The 25,336-nt window shown below is 29.8% G+C and overlaps 1 pseudogene; it reads left to right on the forward strand.

The window, feature by feature from the left end:
• The first annotated feature begins 335 nt into the window (after positions 1-335).
• Positions 336-25,336, forward strand: part of LOC148240186 (neutral/alkaline invertase 3, chloroplastic-like) — a 73,667-nt pseudogene continuing 48,666 nt past the window's right edge.

Raw genomic sequence — 25,336 nt, forward strand, 5'->3', positions numbered from 1 at the left:
GTTCGAATTAGTGCACTTGCTAGGTGAGTTCGCATAACAACAAAGTTTTGGCTCTGTGGCACTAATACTAGCAATATTAAAGTTGACTAATTTTTATTAATTTGGTACTTTTACATTGTTTTTTTTGTTTTGCTAGCTATGTACAAGGGGTTCTGTAGTGCATGACAAGAAGAAACAAAGAACCGTTGATTTTTGATACATAAATCGAGAGAACTCACCACAGACTGAGAACACAAGCAAGAAGTAGACTTCTCCCATCTCGTGTCAGAAATTTGTTGAGAAGAGGAACAACAACAATGGTTGATGAACCAGAAGGGTGAAGAGAGCTCACAATGATGGATTATGCTATTCTATCTCTTACTGGAATTGAACCGAGAGTCACATGGTCAGCTGTAGCAGCTAACAACTTTGAGATTAAGCCAGCCATCATCCAGATGATTCAGCAAAGTGTACAATTTTTTGGGTTCCCAGCTGAAGATCCTAATGAGCACATTGCCAATTTTCTGGAAATCTGTGATACTTTCAAGCATAATGGAATGAGTAATGATGCAATCAGATTGAGAATTTTTCTTTTCTCATTGAAGGATAGATATAAGGCTTGGTTGAATTCGTTACCAGCTGGTTCAATCACTACTTAGGAGGATATCGCTCCACCTTTTTGAGCCAAGTACTTTCCACCTTTAAAGACAGGTAGGTTGAGGAATGAAATCACCACTTTCGCATAAATAGATGGAGAATTTTTGTATGAGTCTTGGGATCGCTATATGGATTTGCTAAGGAGAGTTCCTCACTATGGTCTACCTATGCTGCTTCAAGTACAAACATTCTACAATGGTCTCACAACCAACATCAAGGTAATGATTGATATAGCAGCTTGAGGAACACTGAACAACAAGACACCTAAGGCTGCCTACAAATTGATTGAGAAGTTGGCAAACAATAGTTACCAATGGGAGCGGCTTGCATAGTGTTGACAGCTATACAACTCTATCTGCACAAATTAAGGCCTTAACTAAGAAGATAGACAGCATGAATAGGGTGACAGCACAAGCAGTGCAAGTTCAGAATTATAAAGTTCAACAAGGGAATCTTTATTCTAATACTTATAATCTTGGATGGAGGAATCACCCTAATTTTCCATGTGGCAACAAAAATAATCAGACACAAGCTTCCCCACTAGCTCTACCCCCCATTGAACGAAGGCCAAACATAGAGGATATGCTCGCCAAATTCATGACAGCAACGGACACTAGGCTACAAAGTAATGAAGCCTCCATCAAGAGTCTAGAGAACCAAATTGGGCATTTGGCAAAGTTGATTTTTGAGTGTGCTCAAGGAACTTTGCCAACCAACACAGAGACCAACCCAAGAGAGCATGTGAATGCTATAACATTGAGGAGTGGAAAATAGTTAGTAGAGTTAGAACCAAGGAAGATAACACAAGTAGATGAGAGCAACCCAAACAAAGAAGAAGAAAAAAAATAAAAAGAAATCAAGAGAAGGAGCTGCCCAATCGAGGAAGAGAACACTCTAACATTGCATATTCAGGGAGATTGAAGCAACAACAAAAAAATAAGCAATTTGGTAAGTTTTTGGATATTTTTAAACAATTGCATATTAACATTCCTTTGGTTAAAGGTTTAAAACAGATGCCTAGCTATACAAAGTTCCTAAAGGAGATTCTCTCAAATAATAGAAAGTTGGAAGATGTGACCATGGTGATGCTTAATGAAGAATGTTTAGCTATTTTATAAAACAAGATGCCACAAAAGTTGAAGGATCCTAGTAAGTTTACTATTCCATGTAACTTAGGTGATCTTTCAATTGAGAAAGCATTATGTGATTTAGGAGCTAGTATCAATTTGATGCCATGTGATGCTTACAAGAAGCTAGGATTGAGAAAACCTTAGCCTACTAAGATTACTTTACAATTAGCAGATACATCTATTAAAATTCTAGTTGAAATAATAGAAAATGTGCTAGTTAAGGTTGATAAGTTTATATTTCCAGTAGACTTTGTGATCTTAGATATGGAAGAGGACGTTAAGATACTAATGATACTAGGAAGATCATTTCTAGCAACTACTAGAGCTTTAATTGATGTTTATGATGGTAAATTGACTCTTAGAGTATTCATAATGGATACACTTGATTCTGTCGTGCAAGGTGTTTTTTAGGAAAATTACCTTAAAAATGCATTAAAACAAGGTATCATGAATGGAGAAAAGAGTAACATGAAGAATGAAAGAGTCAAGAGCAAATAGATTTGATAGAAGTGAGACCTTAATTTAATGCACAAAAGAACTTCAGATTTGAGGAGATTCATAACTCTAGTGAAGATAAGGATAAGCCATCAGCTAAAAAACCACCAGACAAGTTAAAATCAAGGTGGTCGGGACCCATGAATAGGGGTGGGCCTAGCTCTCTCCAGGCTAATGTAGGAGCATGCCCTAATTCAAGTTCTATCTTGGAGGAAAGATTAAAGCAGCTAAATAGGGGGCAAGAAAGAATTGAAGAACGCCGAAGGTGAACTGAGCATTATATGAGGGCATTCTTTCAGCATACAGGATTCCAACTCCCACCCTACCCACCATCAGACAGTTAGTCTCACTTTTGTTTTTATTTTATTTTATTTTATTTTTTATTTTCATTTTTTTTATGTTTGTTTTTTAGTTTATCTTTACCTATTATATCTTTTAGTTCCCTTCTCTCCTTTACCACTAATTTTCTTGCTTAGTTCACCTTTAGTGTTGTCAGTATGTTTTTAGGTTCTTTTTTTTTTGCAAACTTCACTGAGGCTGCAGTGGATGCTACTCCATCAAAATTTTAGGGAAGTTTCGTTTCTTTTGTTGTCATTGCCTTTTATTTTTTTGCTTTACGAACTATGGGGACATAGTCGCAATTAAGTGTGGGGGAGTGGTATTCTAATTATATATTTGTTGTCATCATCTAAATCTTAATTAAATCTTAATGAAGTTAAATCGGTAAAATGATAAGAGAAAAATAGATAAGATGTTAAGCATTAAACCTCTTATTCTATCGAGTTGATCATGTTGAGGAGCTGTGTGCTTCGATCAATCTTATCCGAAACGATTGGAGAAGAGGAAAATTGTTTTACCGAGAGGAGGGAGATTGTTTCTCTTTTCGAATGAGCAGTGCTCACCAAAAGGGGTGGAGAGTTATAATGAGTTTAGTTTTTATAACAGATTGCCAATAATCAAGGTCATTTCTAGTGATTAAATATTTACATTATCAATATTGTATGCATTAATGAACTTGCATATTTTTGAATTTTGTGTTCTAAATTTTGATTAATTTTGCCAATAGTTTTATATTTTTTTTAAAATAGAACAAGAGTTTAATTTAATCCATTTTAATATTGTATAAACAATAAAGATGGTTTTGCTCCAAATAAATTACTTCAACTGATAAAAGGCATTATATTGGCACCTTTGAGAACAATTAATTGCTGCTAAAAATTAGACAATAGACAATAAAATTTTACCAGGGAATTTATATTGTCATAAAAAGTCAAAATTCTGCAACATAAATTTGTGGCAAATAGAGGAAGCCACGTATCTATTTCATGCACAACCTGTCCATTTCTTTATTTGAAAAAAAATTACTTAACTTTTATATGGACAAAAAGAAGTACAAAAGAAACCGAAATAAAATAGTTTATTTTTATGTTCTAAAATCTAAAGAAAATTCGATCTCCTCTGTTGCAAGACACCAAAACTTCTCTCTCTTTGTTAGTTGCATCTCATTGTAGTCATCACCCATCATCTCTCGTTATTCATTGAAGTATCATTTTTCCTAATCAGTCATTAAATATTGTATTTTAAACAATAAATATACGTTACTTGATTCACTCATTTGTATGAGATTAAATTATTTATTGAAGTTAAATCATACTTTATTATTTGACTGAACTATAAATTTCGTCGTATTTCTTTCTAGTACTAAATAAGTCAACAAATAATGAACGTCAGTACAATAACATCCAATGCAACATTTACTTTTTCCTTTTAAAAAAACACATGGATAAAAACTATTTTGCTTAAGCAAGTGAACAAAAAACTAAGACTCGTGAACAACTATATATCTTTTAGAAGTCCTTACTATATCTTTGGCTATGTTATATACTATCAAATTACACGTTTACATCCAATTAAGAATAAGAGAAACAAAATGTGGAATGATAGTTACTTTTAAATCCAACTAAAAATTAGACAATAGACGACACAATTTTAGTAGCTGATAGATTTCTCACTAAAAGTCAAAATGCCACTAACTCAATATACAGCAAATAAAGGAAGCAACTTGTTCATTTCATGCACAACCTATCCATTTATTTAATTGAAAAAAAAAATTATTTAACTTTTATATCAGTAAAAAGAAATACACAAGAAGCTGGAAATAAAATGGTTCATCTTTATGTACTCAAACCTAAAAAAAATTTAATCTTCTCTATTATAAGGCATTAAAGCTTCTATCTTTGCATTAGTTACATCTCATTGCAATCGCCATCAATCACCTCTCATTATTTGTTAAAGCATCAATTCCCCTTATCAATCATCAAATATTATGTTTTAAACAGTAAATATACGTCATTTTATTTATTCATTTGTATGAGATTAAATAATTCATTCAAGTTACGTTCTACTTTATTATTTGATTGACCTACAAAATTAGTCGTATTTCTTTCTAGTACCATATTAGTTTATACAATGTAAGTCAATACAATAACATCCATTACAACATTTACTTTTTTTAAAGAAAAAATCATCATCCATTAATAGTAAAAACCATTTTGCTCAAGTAAGTCAACAAAAAAGTTAGGCTCATGAATAAATATATATCTTTCAATAGTCCTTACTACATCTCTAGCTAAGTTATGTAGTATTCGATTAAACTTTTAAATCTAACTAAGAACAAAAGAAACAAAATACATAATGAAAGCTTAAACATCCTCAAGTAACAACCCAAACTTTAGAAAAATATTCATCAAATATAAAATATGTACCCGGTTCCTTTAAAAATGGCCCTATTATAGTTAAAAATTAGACAATAGACGATATAATTTTTAGCTATTGATTTAGACTATCACAAAAGTTGAAATGTTGCTAGGTAATAAATGACAAATAGAGGAATTTATGTGTCTATTTCGTATCCACCCTATCTATTTCTTTACTTGGAAAAAAAAGTTGTTAAACTTTTGTATCAACGAAAAGGAGTACCCAAAAAACAATTAAAAATAAAATAGTTCATCTTTGTCTTAAAACCTAAAGAAAATGTGATCTAGTTTGTTGCAAGATACCAAAGCTTTTATTTTTGTGTTGATTTCATTTCATTGTAGTCACCATCAATTGCCTCTCATTATTCTCTGAAGTGTCAATTCTCATAATTGGTCGTTAAATACTATATTTTAAATAATAAATATGCATCATTTAATTCACTTATTTATTATAATATTAAAGAATTCATTCAAATTAGGTTATTTTATTGTTTGATAGAATTATAAATTTAGTTGTATCTATTTTTAATAATGAATCAACTTATACAATGGAAGTTATACAATAGCACCTAATATAAAATTATTTATTTTAAGATAAAATCATTATTCTTAACAATAAAAACCATCATGCTCAAGTAAATGACCAAAACCATTATGCTCAAGTAGGTGAAGCAAAAACTGAGGAGGTTCATGAACAATTATCTATCTTTTAGAAGTCCTTACTCATATCCAGCTAAGCTATGTATTATTCTTATTATACTTTTGAATCCAACTAAGAAAGGAAACAAAATGCAAAATGAAAGCTTAAACATCGTCAAGAATAAACCTAAACTCAGAGAAATATTCATGAAGTATAAAATTTATACTTCGTACAAAATTTACCATATAACTAAGTAAAACAAAATCTATACTAAATTAAATTTTAGGAAAAAAAATTTGTATCTTAGTGCAACATAACATTAAGAGAAAAAAGGAAAAGACTAAAGCCTTAAGATTTAGATGTAACACCGTAGTTTTAGAGCTTTATTAAGACCTAATACATGCTCAAAATCTCATAGTTATCTTTAGATAGGTCTAGAACGAGAGAACAATTTTAAAACCCTACACAAACTTTTGGAAAATTTATCTTGTAACCTCATAGGTATCTTAAAATAGCTCTAAAAGCCAAAAGTTTCCTTATCCTCAACAACCCTTGAACTTTAACATTGTTTATCCGAAATTCTATAAGCAGTAACGATGCACTACATAAGGACCAATGAGTTGTCCTGCTTGATATTATCAGGACCTTGATGCAATACATTTCGGTTTTATCTAAGTAATACCTTAAAAGAGTATTACTACCTCTTATACAACATATTAGAGAAATTAATATTACTTTTAGACAGTTAAGTAAAGACATTAATTAAGAACAATTGAAAATGTTATATCATTTGTTAGACAAAATGGTCCAATAAATCCTTAATTATATATTTTTATAAATATTGAACCTTTCAAAATGAATTTCATTAAAATTTCTTGCTCCAATGTATAGATTACTTAAATCTCACTTCTCTTTAAATATTAAAATTTGATATATATAAAAAAAAATATATCATGTAAATTAAAGAATAAATGTCTTGCTTCCTACTAATAATCTATTGAACTCTCTATAGTACTATCAAATGCAACAAACTATTTACAAGATAAAGGAGAAGGAACAAATGGTGATTTTATACATCTCAAAAATTCCCAATTAAGCCCATCAAAAAATTGGTGTCGTTTGATTGTCGTTGCACCCATTGCGGACCCCATTTACTTAGTGGGGTCCTTTTATTAATAGTTGTGTGATCAAATCCTTTACTGGCTCTGAAACCATTGCTTCTTTGGGAAACTCAAGTGCTCGAACCACAATATTCACCTGGGGCAACTCCTAGTCAACTCCCTTACATGGTTTCGTTCGATATAACATTTCAATTTTGAATATCCCTAGTGTCCATCAATCAATCATGTTTCCGTACTATTCACCAGACACAATTTCTTGTGCTAAGTACTCGTGGATCGCAATAAAAGACATTGATTGGATATTGATTGGCTTTATGATGATTTCCACAGCAGTGTGGTAGGTTGACTATTGTTCTATTTGTGTTGACAAGGGTGTAAGCAGGAGGCCACAGCAGGTGTGATACAATTAGGTAGAATGCATGATGAATTAAAAAAGTTGGGTTGATCATCTGGATAACTTGTTTTTGTGATTGATGATGCATTTTGATAAAAAATTATGTGGATTGTTGATGTGGAATTATCGTCTTTTCATGAGAGATCGAAGTCAGTCAACGAAATGTGGTTGTGGAATCTTACTAACATGTTTTCAGGTTTCAAATCACGATAAACAATCCCCATCATGTGTAAGTATTCTAAGGCCATTGTGACTTCATATGCATAAAACCTGCGCAAAAAGAGAAGGCCACAAATCTTTTAAAAAAAAAAATAAATGAATAAATTTAACTAAGTTGGAAATATATAACATTGAGTTTGATAAGTTATATGAATAGCTTCTTGAAAATTTTAATACTTTATTCTATTTAATATATTTAAGAATATGTTTAATATACTATTGAAATATAATTATCTCTTGTAATATTACTCAGATTAGAAAAAATATATCATATATTTAATTTATTAATATATAAATAGGTTCATGAACTTGTAAACCAAATTCCTTCATATTTGAATTTGGCTCTTATACTTTAACATTTTGGGACCATATTAAAATATGAAAAGAAAATTTTCTAAATTAATAAAGATGAAAATGAAGATGGTATCTATATATATATATATGTATATATATATTTATGCAGAAATATTATAGGATCAAGAAGGTGGAAAGGGGAAATGTTAGAAGCTTCAAAGAAGATACTTATAATTGGGAATTATATAAATATATAATGTGTGCGTGTGTCTATATATATATATGTAATCTTCTCAATTTATCAATATATATGTGTGTGCGTGTCTATATAGACAATGTATGTACGTATATCACGATACTAATTGTGCTGAATATCATAATAATAAATTAACGATTTGTATAATCATATAATATATATTTATAGATACAAATAATTAATGTTGTTGTTTGTACCTACCGCGTAGTAGCTTCGTTGAAGCATTTATCTGGTTGCGTTTGATGGAGGATGTGAAGATCGCCACCAGGTGTTACAATACATCTTGTGACATATCATTTACCTATTAAAATGTACGAATTTTTACTAGAAAAAATTGTACTTGAGAATTTTTATTATTAAATATTTATTTTAAGATCAATAATGACGCACATAAATACTCCAAATTAAAAAATTTTGAGCTATGATGATTAGTATTGCTTATATTCCTTGAGGAGGCTCCTTTAATCTTGATGCAAAGTGTATAAATCTTAGGGAAATTTGCATCAAATAATTTTTCTCAATGAATTAAGAGAAGAAGACCAAATAACTAAAACCAATCAATTAATTAAATATGGTTAATAACTCTATATCGAGATATATTATATACAAATACAATACTTTATCCATGTCTGATAAGGTGATTTCATATTCAGCCATGAAGGTGCAAAGCAAATCATAGAAATAAGTATGACCGCAACTAGAATCTCCTTTAATTTCATACGTTGCTGCAAGAAAGTGATCTACCATATCCTTTTAAAAAATTGAATGCAAATCAATCAACGACATTGATCATATATACATGATTGGTAAATAAATAAGAGAAAAATAGATCAGTTGTTAAGCACTAAACCTCTTGTTCCATCGAGTGGATCATGTAGAGGATTTGTTAAGCACTATTTCCTTCTTTTTTTATTTCCTATCCCTCTCCCGTTCTCATCCTTTCAATTTTCCTCCTATGTTTCTAGCATATATCTTTTGTCCTCTCCTCATAGCTGTCCACACAATAATTCCATCATTTCATCTAATCTTCTATTTATCCTTAGATTTCACTCTCCATTTTCTTTTATTTTTACTCCTAGTTCTAATCTGATTTCAAGAAAATTTCCCTATTCCCATATCAACTCATTTCTTCCCAAAAATATCTCAAATAATTTAGAAGATAAATTCTACTTAAGTGATGAGAGTCAAATTTCACTTACCTTTCTTCTCAATGACGATGTTAATATGATTGACAGATTCCTCCCTCGTTCCACTCTCGATTCCACTGCTAGCTAATTAATCTGATTGAAGAAATCACACAAAAACTTCCTCTTAGTTTACCCTAGCTACGAATTTTCTTCCTCTCCCTCTTGTCCTGCAGCTCAACGTCCTCTTTTAAAGTGAAGGAAGAACCATCAGAACCATTGAAGATGCCAACGAAATTCCTAAATCAAATAGAGATTACAAAATAGTTATTGATAATTGAGGCATAATCAATACTTTTACTTCTAATAATTAAGGGAAAAACTAATAACATCTTCTTAAATATAATTATATATTTATATATTTACTTCTTGAAAAGAAGATTTTTATCTCTTTAATTGCTTAAGTAGTAATCAAAATTTTAAAATTTAAAGACTAATGAAGAAAAGAAATCTTTAAACTTTGACTTCTAATAAGCATTCAATTTTCTAAATTTAGATATTCTTTAAGTCTAATCTTATAATAGTTTTTTTTGTATATAACATAATGAAGATAATATTAAAACTCTAAAATATTTGATTACATAAGTTCAAAATAATGAAAATAAGATTTTTATCTCTTTAATTTTTAAATTTTAAAGATTAATGTAGAAAGAAATCTCTAAATTTTGACTCCTAGTAAGTATTGAATTCTCTATCTTTAGATAATTTTTAAGTATAATTTTGTAATAATTCTTTTAAAGATTACATAATTTAGAATGAAAAATAATGTTAAAACTCTAAAATATTTGATTACATAAGTTTAAAAATAGATTATGACACTTCAATTTTTTTTTCTTTCTTGGTGCTTTTGGCTTTTTTTTTCATTCTTTCTTTAATGCTATTATTTATATTTACGATGCAATATTTAGATAGAAAACAATAAGATAGTTATTCTTTTATAAAATTAGTTCTATTAATTTCTTCACCACAATATAATTTCTTCATAATCTTATCCTGACATTTGTTATTGTGTTACAATCTGATCAATTTTAGGTGATCTATAAATGTAAGAAGAGTTAGAAAATAATTAGGAGAAAGAGGAGGAAAAATATAAGGAAATGAAATAGGAAAACAATAGTTAGACTGGAGGCATTATAGAGGTATGAAATAGGAAAACAATAGTTAGACTGGAGGCATTATAGAGGTAAGTTCTCTTTTTGTTTTCCTAATGCATAACGCACAATTAGGTTGTAATTATAAAGTATATTCGTTATAGGAAGTCATATTCTTCAAATGATTCCTAAGTTTTAGACGAGAACTAACTCAAATCACATATTTGACTTTCTATGAAATTACCTCTTTACCCTAAATAATAAAAAAACATAAAAGTACAATCTAAATTAAATATGTCTAAAAGTATATAAGTGTATTTACATAAAGTAGTATTAAATCTATCTTGTTCACTTGATTCTCTTTTTACTTTTTATGTAATTACTAGTAATCGTTTACATGTTGAATTACATATATATTCATTAATTTTATTTTTGAACCACCTATATTTTTAGCTTGAATTCATTGAATGAAATTTTATTTCATAATCCTTCATGTATAGAAGGATCAATTAGAATTCAATTCTCAAAAAACATAAATAAGAGAGTTTAAATATTAAAATTGTGATATATTGTTAAACTATAAAATATTGGAGAAATGTAGCAATTAAATTTCTTAAAAAAATGATGAAGCTTGTTTAGAAATTGAAGCAAATGGGACAATTAGATACATATACAAATATTTGAACTTCTAATACTATACTATACTATATCTTTTTTTACAAAATATTTTGTCAATGAGTAGTGTAATTTGACCTACAACCTAAAATTTCTATGTGATTTCTTAGGTTACAAATTAAAAATATATACATATATATGAGGTTAATTTTTATTGTTGTTGGAAATATATTTATTTTTTTGTTTTTGATTTTTTTTTTGGTACAGTTTGGGAGAAGGATTGTGGCTAATGCTAGAACCAGATGAAACAAAAGTTGTTGAATGCTATATCCATGGGGGTTCATAGAGATTTCCCCGCTACACGTGAACCCTTTCATTTAACATTCTCAATTATTGGTCGTCCCCATACCCCGTTTGATATGAGCACCAATTTATCAAACCTCAATACCCCATTCGGTATTAGAGTGAAACGGACCATCCCCATACCCCGTCCGGTATGAGCACCAAATTATCAAGTCTCCATACCCTATCCCGTATGAGACAACATTCATGGTAGGGTTTTCTATGTCCCCAGTCCGTTCACCATCTCCCAATATATCCAACAAGACTATCGTTTCATCTATTCATTTCATCACACACTTTTTATCGTTTAACTTTCATTTTTCCTGATTCAGCAGTAAACATATAGAATATACCATACAAGGATTCAAAGCCATAAAATCAATTAATAGGGTACTAACATTCATTTGAACTATAAAATAATCAACAAAGTAATAGTAGAGAATTTTCGGTTCTGGCTCCATTAGCAATCCGTAATTAATTATGCACATTTTCTAAATTCACACAAATATTGCATTATTATTTATTTAGACTTCAATTCTATGATAGGGAATAGGGTGAGGGATCCTTACTCGATTTAATATCTAAAAAGCTAAGCTGTTCAACTACGCCTACGGGCGATTCTCGAGTTCCCTGAACTTTTTTTCAAAAATTAAAACGCACTAATGGTACCTATAAATGTCCCAAACAAATTTAAAATCAGTTCCAAGGCCCACTTAGCAAATTTTGGAATTCTGGCACGGCGGCTCTGCCGTGCTTTGGCGACGGTGTCGTCGCCCTCGATAACGATCTGCCTAGAGTCGACTATTTTTCACCATTTTTAGCCACATTCGGCCGATTTCACATCGATCCTTGTAAGAAAACACGTTAAAAGGCCTCAGTGGCTAAAAAAACACAAAAACCCAAAACTCATCGGCGGTGGGACTCTCCAGTGCGGCGGCCTCTGGCTCACGTTGTAGTTGGGTGTTTTGCTCTGGTCAACCTGTAGAGAAGACATAGTGATCACAATGGTGAAAAAATTACATAAAATGGGAATCGAGAAGGGCCTTATCAGAGGCGTTTTGTGAAATTCCCCGTGGCGGCGCTGCTGGGCTTCATCTGCGTTTTTCAATCAATTGGCCAGTCCTTTTGCTCTGATTTGGACATGGGTGTGTTTAGAATTGAATTCTAAGTAAAAGAAGAAATTTTTACCCTTTTTGGCGGTCAGAAAGGGCTTCGGTGTGATGGAGGATGGCGACGGTCTCCTTCTTGACGGCTGGGTCTTTGTCTCTAGCGAGGGGGTCTGGCGGATAGGGTTGGGGTTTGGTGTGGATGGGGGTTATTTATATCCATCTGCTTTTGATCTGGGCTGTCCATAGTATTTGATCTACACCATCCGATCGCAACTAAATAGAGAGTGAATCTAGACTGTTCATCACGATCAAATCTGGGTCGTCCATCAGGATCTAATTTGGGCCGTCCGATCGCGTTTGGGGGAGGGAACGCATCTAGGCCATCCGTGCACGCGGGAACGGATCTTGGTCGTTTGATCATGGGCACGCGGATCGCCCGCGTGGCCTCTCACGTGGCGCTGCGTCAGCGTCCACTGCCACGCGGCACGTCCTGATTGATCGGAGCTGCTGACTGGGCGTCCCACCTGGCAGACCTTTCCTAACTTGCAATTTGAACCCTGGTTTCTGATTTTTCTTTTAAAAATACCCACAAAACTCAAATTTTCACCTTTTTTCCTAAAATTGTTTTCAATTTCTTCCTCCAATTTTTACTCTAAATTAAATTTAAAAAATTAAAAAACTATATTTATTAATTTTAAATTACATGCAATTTTGTTTTGGGGTGTTACAATAATTACTATTGAAATAATTAGTAATAGATATTTTAGTATGAAATCCAAGTCTATTTCTTCTTCTTTAATATTTATGTTAATTAATAATTTAAGAAAAATTCTAATTTGGATTTTTTCACTTATTATAAATGTTCAAATTAAAAAAATCTAGTCGTTACAAAATATTATTTTTGTTTGGATATGTCATGACTCTTTAGGACAAAAATGCAATTTGATTACTATATCTCTACCAATGCAGTGATAAGTTAAATCTTTTATCATTTGATTCTATTGAATCAAATATTATAAACAAATCATCATTAATCCATATAATTACATCTAAAAAGTGATAAATTTTACATTTTAATAAGATTCAGACTTATTTTCTTCAAGAAAAAGGTAAGAATCTTAACTATTCAAACACCATGTTTATGATAATTTATGAAAATTTTTAAAAACTTCATTGTAGTGTGTGCTTAATTATGATAAATGAACAATTGTCACAAACTTTAATGGGGCATTTTTTGTGCTTGAAATGCATGTTCCCATGTTAATGGATGTTAGTGGCTATTTTCTCTTTTTCAATGATATCATCCTATGTTTACCTTATAAATAGTTAGCTCCTCTACTCTATCGTATCTTATTGCTACATTTCTCTATTGCTCTACCTTTTATGTCTTTTCTTTCACTTTCACTTTTCCTCAAATTTTCTTGAAAGATTTCGAACTTTTACTTTTCTAGTTATGCAAATTAATAAAATCTATGATCTATAGCTAAGCTTATTTTATCATGCAATTAACATGCCAAAAAGATCTTTTCTATACTCACCTTATTTGATTGACCTAGTGCACACCTCAATCCTTATAATGTATCCTCAAACATCAATTCCTATTTGTATAGAAAGTAAGTGTTTGAGGTAAATTCTTCTATCTTTTCTCACCAACCAACAGCAACAAAATTTACAATTTTTTGAAACGACACAATTTAGTTTGTAACTATCTTTGCAAAACAAATTTGAGTTTCAAATAAAAAAAATTAAAAATTAGGTTGAGATTTTGACCTATTGTAGTTCCCTCAACTAAGGGAACCTAATAATCATGAAATGTTTCTTTCGCCTAAAAACATAATAGGCACGTTTAGGTTTAACTCAATTTAATCACGACAACACCACCAACATAAAAAAAAAGTTAGAGTTTAAATTTGTTTTCTATGAAAAAGGAATACTTATTACAACCTACAGAGAATTTATTGGTATTAATTTTTAGAAGCTTTCATCCACCCCATTTGTCCAACAAAAGAGAACATAATTACTTTATAATATCATTATTGAAAGCGATGAAAATAGATAAAATACTAATAGTGAAAAATTAAATATTGATATAAGCTAATTATTTTTTAAATAAAAATGGTATATATCTATATTAAGTGTTATGTATAAATTATAATGCAATAAAAATAATCTCCAAGTACGTATACACACAAAAGTGCAGTTTGACTCAAGATTAATTAGGTGATATTGTAACACCCAGGCCCAGGTAAGCAACCCAACTCATCGACTTTAAAATAATAATAATAATAATGACTACAACAATGACAATAATAACTAGAAGCAAAAAACAACGACGTCATGTTAATAAACCTTAAAACGACACCATTCTGATGAAAAAAATGATTTAACGATAAGGATTTCTTTTCCTAATTCGATGACCCTGATTTAATCTAGATTGCTATAAATAGGAAAGACATCTAAAAAAAAAAAGAAGAAACTCAAAGAGAGAGTGAGGCTGCTGACACTAGGAGGGAGTGGTAGAGAGGAAGAGAAGGAGAGAGGTTAACAGAGCAGTAAGGCTAATAGAAGAATAAATAGGAGGGTGATTTCCGTGAAGGCCAAGCTAAAAGATGGTCGAATCATCCAACAGAAGGTAAGATCAATTCACTCTTGAAACCCGAATTAGAAATGAGTATTATAAATTTCCTATATCGTGGGTATAGATTTTTAGTGAGTTTTGTATGTGCATTTCCTATGATTTCGATGTAATGGTGAAGAATATTCCTGTGCGATAACTTAGTAAAGAAGTCCAAGGTAAATCGTGGATAAGAATGGGGATCATCAATTGGGTATGGGAGAAAATAAGTCTTGTGGTAAGGACGGTTTTGATAATAATTAATTCATGTACAGTGGGTATAACTTTCAATCTGAGTTAAGTTTGGGGGTTTAGGGATAGATCAAACTTGTACTATACAGATCGGTAAAAATCAACTAGTAGACCTTATAAGGGAACATGATGAGATCAGATACACATATATCAATAAGTAGTTGATGCGATTAAGGGCCTACAAAGGGGTGGAAATAAGGAAAATATGGAGAACAATAGGGTTGAAAGATAAATAACATACCGTGGTGCTAGGGAAACAGAAGGGAAGGGGAAGGGAGGACCCAATAGATGAAGTTTGAACCAAACTAGAAGTAGAATGTAGAAAGGGAAATGATAAAATGGCCTAACTGAAATCAATGTACTGTCAAAATAAATAAATTACAACATGTTCACTGGTGGTGTGTATGTGGCCATTTATGAGGTCGTGGAACTGATTCTGGTATGAGTTCAATAGTGATTTTGCATACTTATTGCTCATAGATGAACTAAAGAATTTTCAGGTGACCCATATCATTAAGTGACCAAATCAACAAATGAGGGTGATAATAGAATAGTAATAATGATGAATGGGTATGAAAGGAGTTGAATATGGAGTCGTGAATGGACTGGGTAGTAGTGTGGTATATTGAGAACAATAAATGATAAAAAACTAGAGAGTAAATATTAAATAAGATTAAACTAGGACTAATCCACATCTTTCTGTATGTTGTTTCCTTTTTTATGGTGTGAGTGTGGCCAGTATTGGTCGTGGTGATGTGTATCAGCTGACTAGTGATTAGTCAGTAGAGTAGACCAGATAATAGAGGGTCTGAAGGGGAGTAGATGTCCCAGATGTGTGTTGTATATGAGACAAGAAATGTGGCCGAGAAATGAAGGTCCAAAAGGGTTGTGTCGTGTATGCTAAGTGTAAGATGTGTGTGTGCTATAATCTGGTGAAAATGCAAGTATGTTAAATGTGGATCATTTTTTAAAATTTGCATAATCTATTATGTAGATTGAAATGATTGAAATTAGTTGGAAAAAAGAGAAAAAGACAAGGAATCTGCAAGAGAGAAAAAAAAAGTCAAAATCGAGAAGTTGCAAGTTGGAGTAGAAGCACGGAGTTGTTGTTATAAATCTTCATGATACAAGGGTACTAAGTTGGAGAAATGGACAGGTCCTGGGCTGAGTATGAGATAGACCTGAGAATGATTTGGGTGAAGGAAGTCATTGAGGAAAAATGAGGAATTTATCTATATCTATTTCAATTCTTTTGGTTTAAGTTTAAATTGATTTTACTGAGCTGTGTAGCTCATTCCTTTATTATATTATAGAAACGGTTAAGTAGGAAGAAACTCAAGAACCTCTGGAGCATAGCCATGAGCTACAATGTATGCAGAACTAACATTAAACTTTGGTGGATTAATAGTTAATATTATCATTTCTGTTAGTTTGTTGTATTTACTGCTTGTCAGGTAAGATTAGACACAGCTATGGGAGCCCCTTTTTTTTGTATGATAGTTGAGTTGTGTTAAGGAGTAAATCGTCAATATAAAATGAATAAATAAATACTTTAGTGACGTTGAGTCTTATAGAAAATGTGGGATGTTATCTATACACTAATTGCAGTACAATACAAGTAACTTTCAAATAATAACACACAAAAGTACAATCTGACTCGAACTTATGATTTCTTGCAAAAGAAGAAATGCATCAACTATTCAACAAATTAAATAATTAATTAAGTATACACATATACCAAACAAATATATATATATCCTGCTAATAGATATTTGGTTAATTAAATTATTAATTATTTATCTATTAGGTGGATATCTATGTACTTTTATCCTTAACTATAAGAGTATGAATTTAAATTAGATTATACATCTCATGACATATCATTTACTGATTAAACTGTATGAATTTTTACTAACAAAACTTGTACTTGAGAATTTTTATTATTAAATATACATTATAAGATCAATAATAACACACATAAATACTCAAAATTACAGAGTTTTGAGCTATGATGATTAGTATTAATTATATACCTTAAGGAGGCTCCTTTAATCTTAAAGCAAAGTTCACAAATTCTAGGAAAATCTGCATCAGATACTTTGTCTCTGTAAATTAAGAGAAGAAGACCAAATAATTAAAACCCATTAACTAGTCAAACGTGGTTAATAACAACTCATATCTATATCGGGATATTTATTATATACACATACAAAGCTTTAGTCATGTCTGATAAAGTGATTTGAGATTCAACTACGAAGGTGGAGAGCATATCAGAGAAATAATTGGGATCGCAACCAAGTACTCCTTCCATTTCATATGCTATTCCAAAAAAGTGATCTACTGTACCCTTTAAAAAAAATCGAACGCAAATCAATCAACAATATTGATATATATATATGAACGGTAAATAGATAAGTAAAAAATAGATAAGATATTAAGCATTAAACATCTTATTCTATCGAGTGGATCATGTGGAGGAGCTCCATCCTATTCGAAATTATTGGAGAAGAGAAAAATGGTTTTGCTAAGAGGTTTTTTTTTTCGAATTTGCAGTGCTCACCGAAGCGGTGGAGAGTTATAATGAGTTTTGTATTTATAATAGATTGCTAATAATCTAGGTCATTTCTAGTGATTAATACTTAGGTTATTAATATTATATACATTAATGAACCTGCATATTTTTGTGTTTTATGTTCCGAGATTTGATTAATCTTGCCAACAGTTTTATGAGAAAAACTATTTTTTTAAAAAAAGAAGAGTTTAATTTAATCCATTTTAATATTGTATAAACAACAAAGATGATTTTTCTCCGAATTAATTACTTCAACTGATAGAATGCATTATATTGGCACAATTGAGAACAGTTAATTACTTCTAAAAATTAGACAATAGACGTTAAAATTTTACCAACGAATTTATATTATCATAAAAAGTAAAAATGTCACAATGTAAATTTGCAGTAAATAGAGGAAGCCACTTATCCATTTTATGCACAACCTGTCCATTTCTTTATTTGAAAAAAAAAATTTATCTTTTATATTGACAAAAAGAAGTACAAAAGAAACCAGAAATAAAATAGTTTATCTTTATGTTCTAAAATCTAAAGAAAATTCAATCTCCTCTGTTGCAAGGCACCAAAACTTCTCTCTCTTTGTTTGTTGCATTTCATTGTAGTCATCACCCTTCACCTCTCATTATTCATTGAAGTATCAATTTTTCTTATCAGTAGTTAAACATTGTATTTTAAACAGTAAATTTACGTTACTTGATTCACTCATTTGTATGAAATTAATTTTTTTTTTTAATTTAAATCATACTTTGTTATTAATTTTTTTTTTTAATTTAAATCATACTTTGTTATTTGACAGAACTACAAATTTAGTCGTATTTCTTTTTGGCACTATTTCTCAGCAAACAATGTAAGTCAGTACAATAACATCCAATACAATATTTAATTTTTCCTTTTTAAAAAAAATCATGGATAAAAACCATTCTTCTCAAACAAGTGAACAAAAAACTATGACTCCTGAACAACTACATATCTTTCAGAAGTCCTTACTAGATCTCTGGCTATGTTATATACTATCTGATTACACATTTACATCCAATTTAAGAAGAAGAGAAAGAAAATGTTGAATGAAAGTTACTTTTAAATACAACTAAAAATTAGACAATAAATGACACAATTTTAGCGGCTGATAGAGGTAGTCACTAAAAGTCAAAATGTCGCGAACTAAATATGCATCAAATAAAAAAAGCAACTTGTCCATTTCATGGACAACCTGTCAATTTCTTTACTTGAAAGAAAAAATTATTTAACTTTTCTATTAGCAAAAAAAAAAAAATACATAAGAAACTGGAAATAAAATAGTTCATCTTTATGCATTCAAACGTAAAGAAAATTTGATCTCCTCTATTATAAGACATCAAAGCTTCTATCTTTGTATTAGTTGCATCTCACTGTAGTCGCCATCAATCACCTCTCATTATTTATTAAAGCATCAATTCTCTTGATCAATCATCAAATATTATATTTTAAACAGTAAATATACGTCATTATTTATTTCTTTGTATGAGATTAAATAATTCATTCAGATTAAGTTCTACTTTGTTATTTGAGGACCTAAAAAATTAGTTATATTTATTTCTAATACAGTATTAGTTTATAAAATGTAAGTCAATACAATAACATCCATTTCAACATTTACTTTTCTTTTTTTAAAAAATCATGGATAAAAACCATTCTTCTTAAACAAGTGAACGAAAAACTATGACTCATGAACAACTGTATATCTTTCAGAAGTCCTTACTAGATCTCTGGCTATGTTATATACTATCTGATTACACATTTACATTCAATTTAAGAAGAAGAGAAAGAAAATGTTGAATGAAAGTTACTTTTAAATCCAACTAAAAATTAGACAATAAATGACATAATTTTTGCAACTAATAGAGGTTGTCATGAAAACTCAAAATGTTGCTAACTAAATATACATCAAATAAAGGAAGGAACATATCCATTTCATGCACAACCTGTCCATTTCTTTACTTGAAAAAAAAAATACTTAAGTTTTATATTAGCAAAAAGAAATACATAAGAAGCTGGAAATAAAATAATTCATCTTTCTGTACTCAAACGTAAAGAAAATTTGATCTCCTCTACTATAAGACACCAAAGCTTTTATCTTTGTATTAGTTGCATCTCATTGTAGTCGCCATCAATCACCTCTCATTATTTATTAAAGCATCAATTCTCCTGATCAATCGTCAAATACTGTATTTTAAATAGTAAATGTACGTCATTTTATTTATTCATTTGTATGAGATTAAATAATTCATTCAGGTTAAGTTCTACTTTGTTATTTGAGGACCTGCAAAATTAGTTGTATTTCTTTCTAGTACAGTATTAGTTTATACAATGTAAGTCAATGCAATAACATGCATTTCAACATTTACTTTTTTTTAAAGAAAAAATCATCATCCATTAACAGTAAAAACCATTTTTCTCAACCAAGTCAACCCAAAACTTGGGCTCATGAGTAAATATATATCTTTCAATAGTCCTTACAACAATTCTAGCTATGTTATGTACTATTCAATTAAACTTTTAAATCTAACTAAGAAGAAAAGAAATAAAATATGAAATGAAAGCTTAAACATCCTCAAGTAACAACCCAAACTTTAGAAAAATATTCATAAAGTATAAAATTTTAACCTGGTACCTTTAAAAATGGTCTTATTATAGGTAGAAATTAGACAATAGACGATATAATTTTAGCGGTTGATTCAGACTATCACAAAAGTTAAAATGTTGCTAGGTAATATGCAACAAATATAGGAACTCATGTGTCTATTTCGTGCCCACCCTATCTATTTCTTTACTTTAAAAAAAAAGTTGTTTAACTTTTGTATCAACAAAAAGGTGTACTGAAAAAAAATTAAAAATAAAGTAGGTCATTTTTGTCTTAAAACCTAAAGAAAATGTGATCTACTTTGTTGTAAGATACCAAAACTTTTATTTTTGTGTTGGTTGCATTTCATTGTAGTCACCATCAATCGCCTCTCTTTATTCCCTAAATGTCAGTTCTCATAACTGGTCATTAAATACTATATTTTAACAATAAATATACATAATTCAATTCAATTATTTATTATAATATTAAATAATTCATTCAAATTAGGTTCTATTTTATTATTTGATTGAACTATAAATTTAGTAGTACATGTTTTTAATACTGAATCAACTTATATAATGGAATTTAATGCAATAGCATCCAATATAACATTATTTCTTTTAAGATAAAATCATTATTCATTAACAATAAAAACCATCATGCTCAACTAAGTGGAGCAAAAACTGAGGATGTTCATGAACAATTATCTATCTTTCAGAAGTCCGTACTCATCTCTAGATAAGTTATGTATTATTCTTATTATACTTTTGATCCAACTAAGAAAGGAAACAAAATGCAAAATGAAAGCTTAAACATCCTCAAGTATAAATGTAAACTTAGAGAAATATTCGTGAAGTATAAAATTTATACTTGGTACAAAATTTACCATATAACTAAGTAAAACAAAATCTATACTAAACTAAATTTTAGGAAAAGAAATTTCTACCTTAGTGCAACATAATATTAAGAAGAAAAAAAAGACTAAAACCTTAAGAGTTAGATGTAATACCGTAGTTTTAGAGCATTATTAAGACTTAATACATGCTCGAAACCTCATAGTTGTCTTATGATAGGTCTACAATTTGAAAATCCTACACAACCTTTTGGCAAAGCTATCTTGTAATCTCATAGGTATCTCAAAATAGCTCTAGAAGCCAAAAGTTTTCTTATCTTCAATCACCCTTGAACCTTAACATTGTTTATCCCAAATTAGGTAACCAGTAATGAAGCACTACACAAGGACCCATGACTTTCCCTGCTTGATATTATCAGGACCTTGATGCAATACATTTCGATTTTATCCAAGTAATACCTTAAAAAAAGTATTACTACCTCTTATACCACATATTAGAGAAATTAATATTACTTTTAGACGGTTAAGTAAAGACACTAATTGAGAACAATTGAAAATACTAAATCATTTGTTAGACAAAATGATCCAGAAAATCCTTAATTATATATTTTTATAAATATTAAACCTTTTTAACATGAATGTCATTAAAATTTCTTGCCCCAATATATAAATTACTTAAATCTCACTTCTGTTTAGTTATGAAAATTAGATATAAATTAAAAAAACATATATCATGTAAATTAAGGAATAAATTTTTTGCTTCCTAGCAATACTCTATTGAACTCTCTATAGTACTGTCAAATGCAGCAAACTCCTTACAAGATATAGGACAAGGAACAACTGGTGATTTTATACATCTCAAAAGTGCCCAATTAAGCCCATCAAAAAACTGGTGTCGTTTGATTGCCATTACACCCATTGTGGACCCCATTTGCCTAGTAGGGTCCTTGATTAATAACCATGCGATCAAATCCTTTGCTGACTCCAAAACCATGGCTTCTTTGGGAAACTCAAGGGCTCAGGCCACAATATTCACGAGGGGCAACTCCTAATCAACTCCCTTACACAGCGTCGTCCCATATAACATTTCAAATATGAGTATCCTTAGTGTCCACTAATCAATTATGTTTCCATGCCCTTCACCAGACACACTTTTTTGGTGCTAAGTACTCGTGGGTCCCAATAAAAGACATTAATTGGACATTGATTGGCTTTGTGATGATTTCGACAGCTGTGTGATGTGTTAACTTTTTTTTTCTATTTGTGTTTCCTAGGGTGTAAGTAGGAGGCTACTGCAGGTGTGGTACAATTGGGTAGAATGCATGAGAAATTAGAAAAGTTGGGTTGATCATCAGGATAACAACTTGTTTTTGTGATTGATTATGCATTTTGATCAGAAATTATATGGATTGTTGATGTGGAATTATCGTCTTTTCATGAAAGATCGAAGTCAGTCAACGAAATGTGGCTATAGAATCTTAATAACACTTTTTCGAGATTTAAATCACGCTAAACTATCTCCATCTTGTGTAAGTATTCTATGGCAATTGTGACTTTAGATGCATAAAACCTATGGAAAAAAGAGAATGTCACAAATCTCTTAAAAATAAATAAATTTAAATAAGTTCAAAATATATAAAATTGAGTTTGCTAAGTTATGCGAATAGCTTGTTGAAAATTTTAATACTTTATTCTATTTAATATATTTAAGAATATGTTTAATATACTATTGAAATATAATTATCTCTTGTAATATTACCCGAATTACTAAATATATATAATATATTTAATTTATTAATATATAGATAGGTTTGTGAACTTGTAAACCAAATTCCTTCATATTTGAATTTGACTCTTATACTTCAACATTTTGGGACCAAATTAAAATATGAAAAGAAGATTTTATTAAGTAATAAAGATGAAAATGAAGATGGTATCTATATACATATATATATTTATGCAGAAATATGGTAGAATCAAGAAGGTGCAAAGGGGAAATGTTAGAAACTTCAAAGAAGATACTTATAATTGGGAATTATATAAATATATAAGGTGTGTGTGTCTACATATATACATAACCTCCTCAATTTAACAATATATATATGTGTGCGTGTGCATATACATAATGTATGTACATATATTGCTATACTAATTGTGCTGAATATCATAATAATAAATTAACGATTCGTATAATCATATAATATATTTTTATAAATACAGATAATTAATGCTGTTGTACATACATACCAGGACGCAGCTTCATGGAAGCGTTTATCCGGCCTTTGACAGAGGATGTGAAGATTGATGCCAGGACAGAACTCAGTGAGTAAACACAACCATCAATCACAAATGAATTTCATGCCTATTGGTGCCACATATGATTGCTCATACACCATCATATGTATGAGTTATATGTTTATATATATATATATATATATATATATACACAGACACACACTTGTCAAGGCATCTGATGAAAAGAGTAAGGAAGGGTATACTTTCATACAGAATTGATGACGTCATAAATCAGATCAATTAGTGAATATAGTAAATGAATTTCATACTTATTTTTTATTGTATATATTATTTATATATTTTTTTACTGAGTTTTTTTAAAATTGTTTTTAAATTTTTTTTTGTAAAGGTGCATAGGCAGTGAATGCAACCAAACATGAATTCTTAGTAATGAAGGAAAAAATAAAAATCCTTCTTGGAGTAATATTCTATTTTATATATTTTATAAAATTTATTTTCATAAATATCGCTTTCTCTTATAGATTTCATAAAAATTTAATTGAATTTAAATTTACAGACTTATACAATATAAAATATTCTACATTTTTAGTAGAAGTTAAACTCATAAATTTTAAATAGAACATAAGAGTTTTAACTACTATCATTTTGTTATAATTCATTATAATTATCAATAGCATAATTATGCAGCAGGCAAAATAGATCAGATTTTCAATGAAGTAAAACTCATCCTTTATAAATATGCAAATTTAAATTAAGTTAAAATTTTCACAAAGTCCAAAAGAAAACAGATGTAAATGAAAATAAAATTTTACAGAATATATAAAATAAAATATTACCGTAAGAACATAAAAATACAATTTAACTCAAGATTAGTCAAGTGATATACAGTAATTACAAAACAATACAAATAACTTTCAAATGATGACGCACATAAAAAAACAATCTGACTTGAACTTATAATCTCTTGTAAAAGAATAAACATATCAACTATTAAACTAATTATTTAATTAATTAAGTATACACATATATAGTTAATTAAATTAATAATTATTTATCTTTTGGGTAGATATCTAAGTACTTTTATCCTTATCTATAAGAGTATGAGTTCAAATCAGACTATACATATCATAATATCATTTAACTAATAAAATGTACAAATTTTTATTAGCAAAAATTGTATTTGAGAATTTTTATTATTAAATATATATTATAAGATCAATAATAACACACATAAATATTTTCAATTAAAGAGTTTTGAGCTGTGATGATTAGTTTTACTTATATACCTTGAGGAAGCTCTTTTAATCTTGATGTAAAGTGCACAAATCATAGGAAAATCCGTATCAGATACTTTTTCCTTGTAAATTAAGATAAGAAGACCAAATAACTAAAACTCATCAATTAATCAAATATGGTTAATACCTACTAACATCTATATTGAGATATATATTATATACAAATATAAAGCTTTATCCATGTTTGATAAGGTGATTTCATATTCAGCCACGAAGGTGGAAAGCAGATCATAGAAATAATTAGGACCGCAACCAAAATCTCCTTTCATTTCATATGCTGCTGCAAGAAAGTGATCTACCATATTGCTTTAACAAAAATCGAATGCAAATCAATCAACAACATCGAGATATATACATGATTGGTAAACTAATAAGAGAAAAATATATCAAATATTAAGCATTAAACCTCTTGTTCCATCGAGTGAATCATGTAGCGGAGCTGAGTGCTTCGATCCTCCTATTCATGGTAAGAGCTATAACAACCCATACCTGCATAGGGAGTCGGGGTACCGTAAGAACTTATATTCCTAACACAAAAAATACAATAAACTTCTATCACCAAATAAAAATAAGTATGTCCAAGTGCAGTGTTCACATTCCTTGCTAGTGA

This window comes from Carica papaya, chromosome 9 (genome assembly GCF_054855325.1).
Source record: "Carica papaya isolate Zhongbai chromosome 9, ASM5485532v1, whole genome shotgun sequence".
Taxonomy (NCBI): domain Eukaryota; kingdom Viridiplantae; phylum Streptophyta; class Magnoliopsida; order Brassicales; family Caricaceae; genus Carica; species Carica papaya.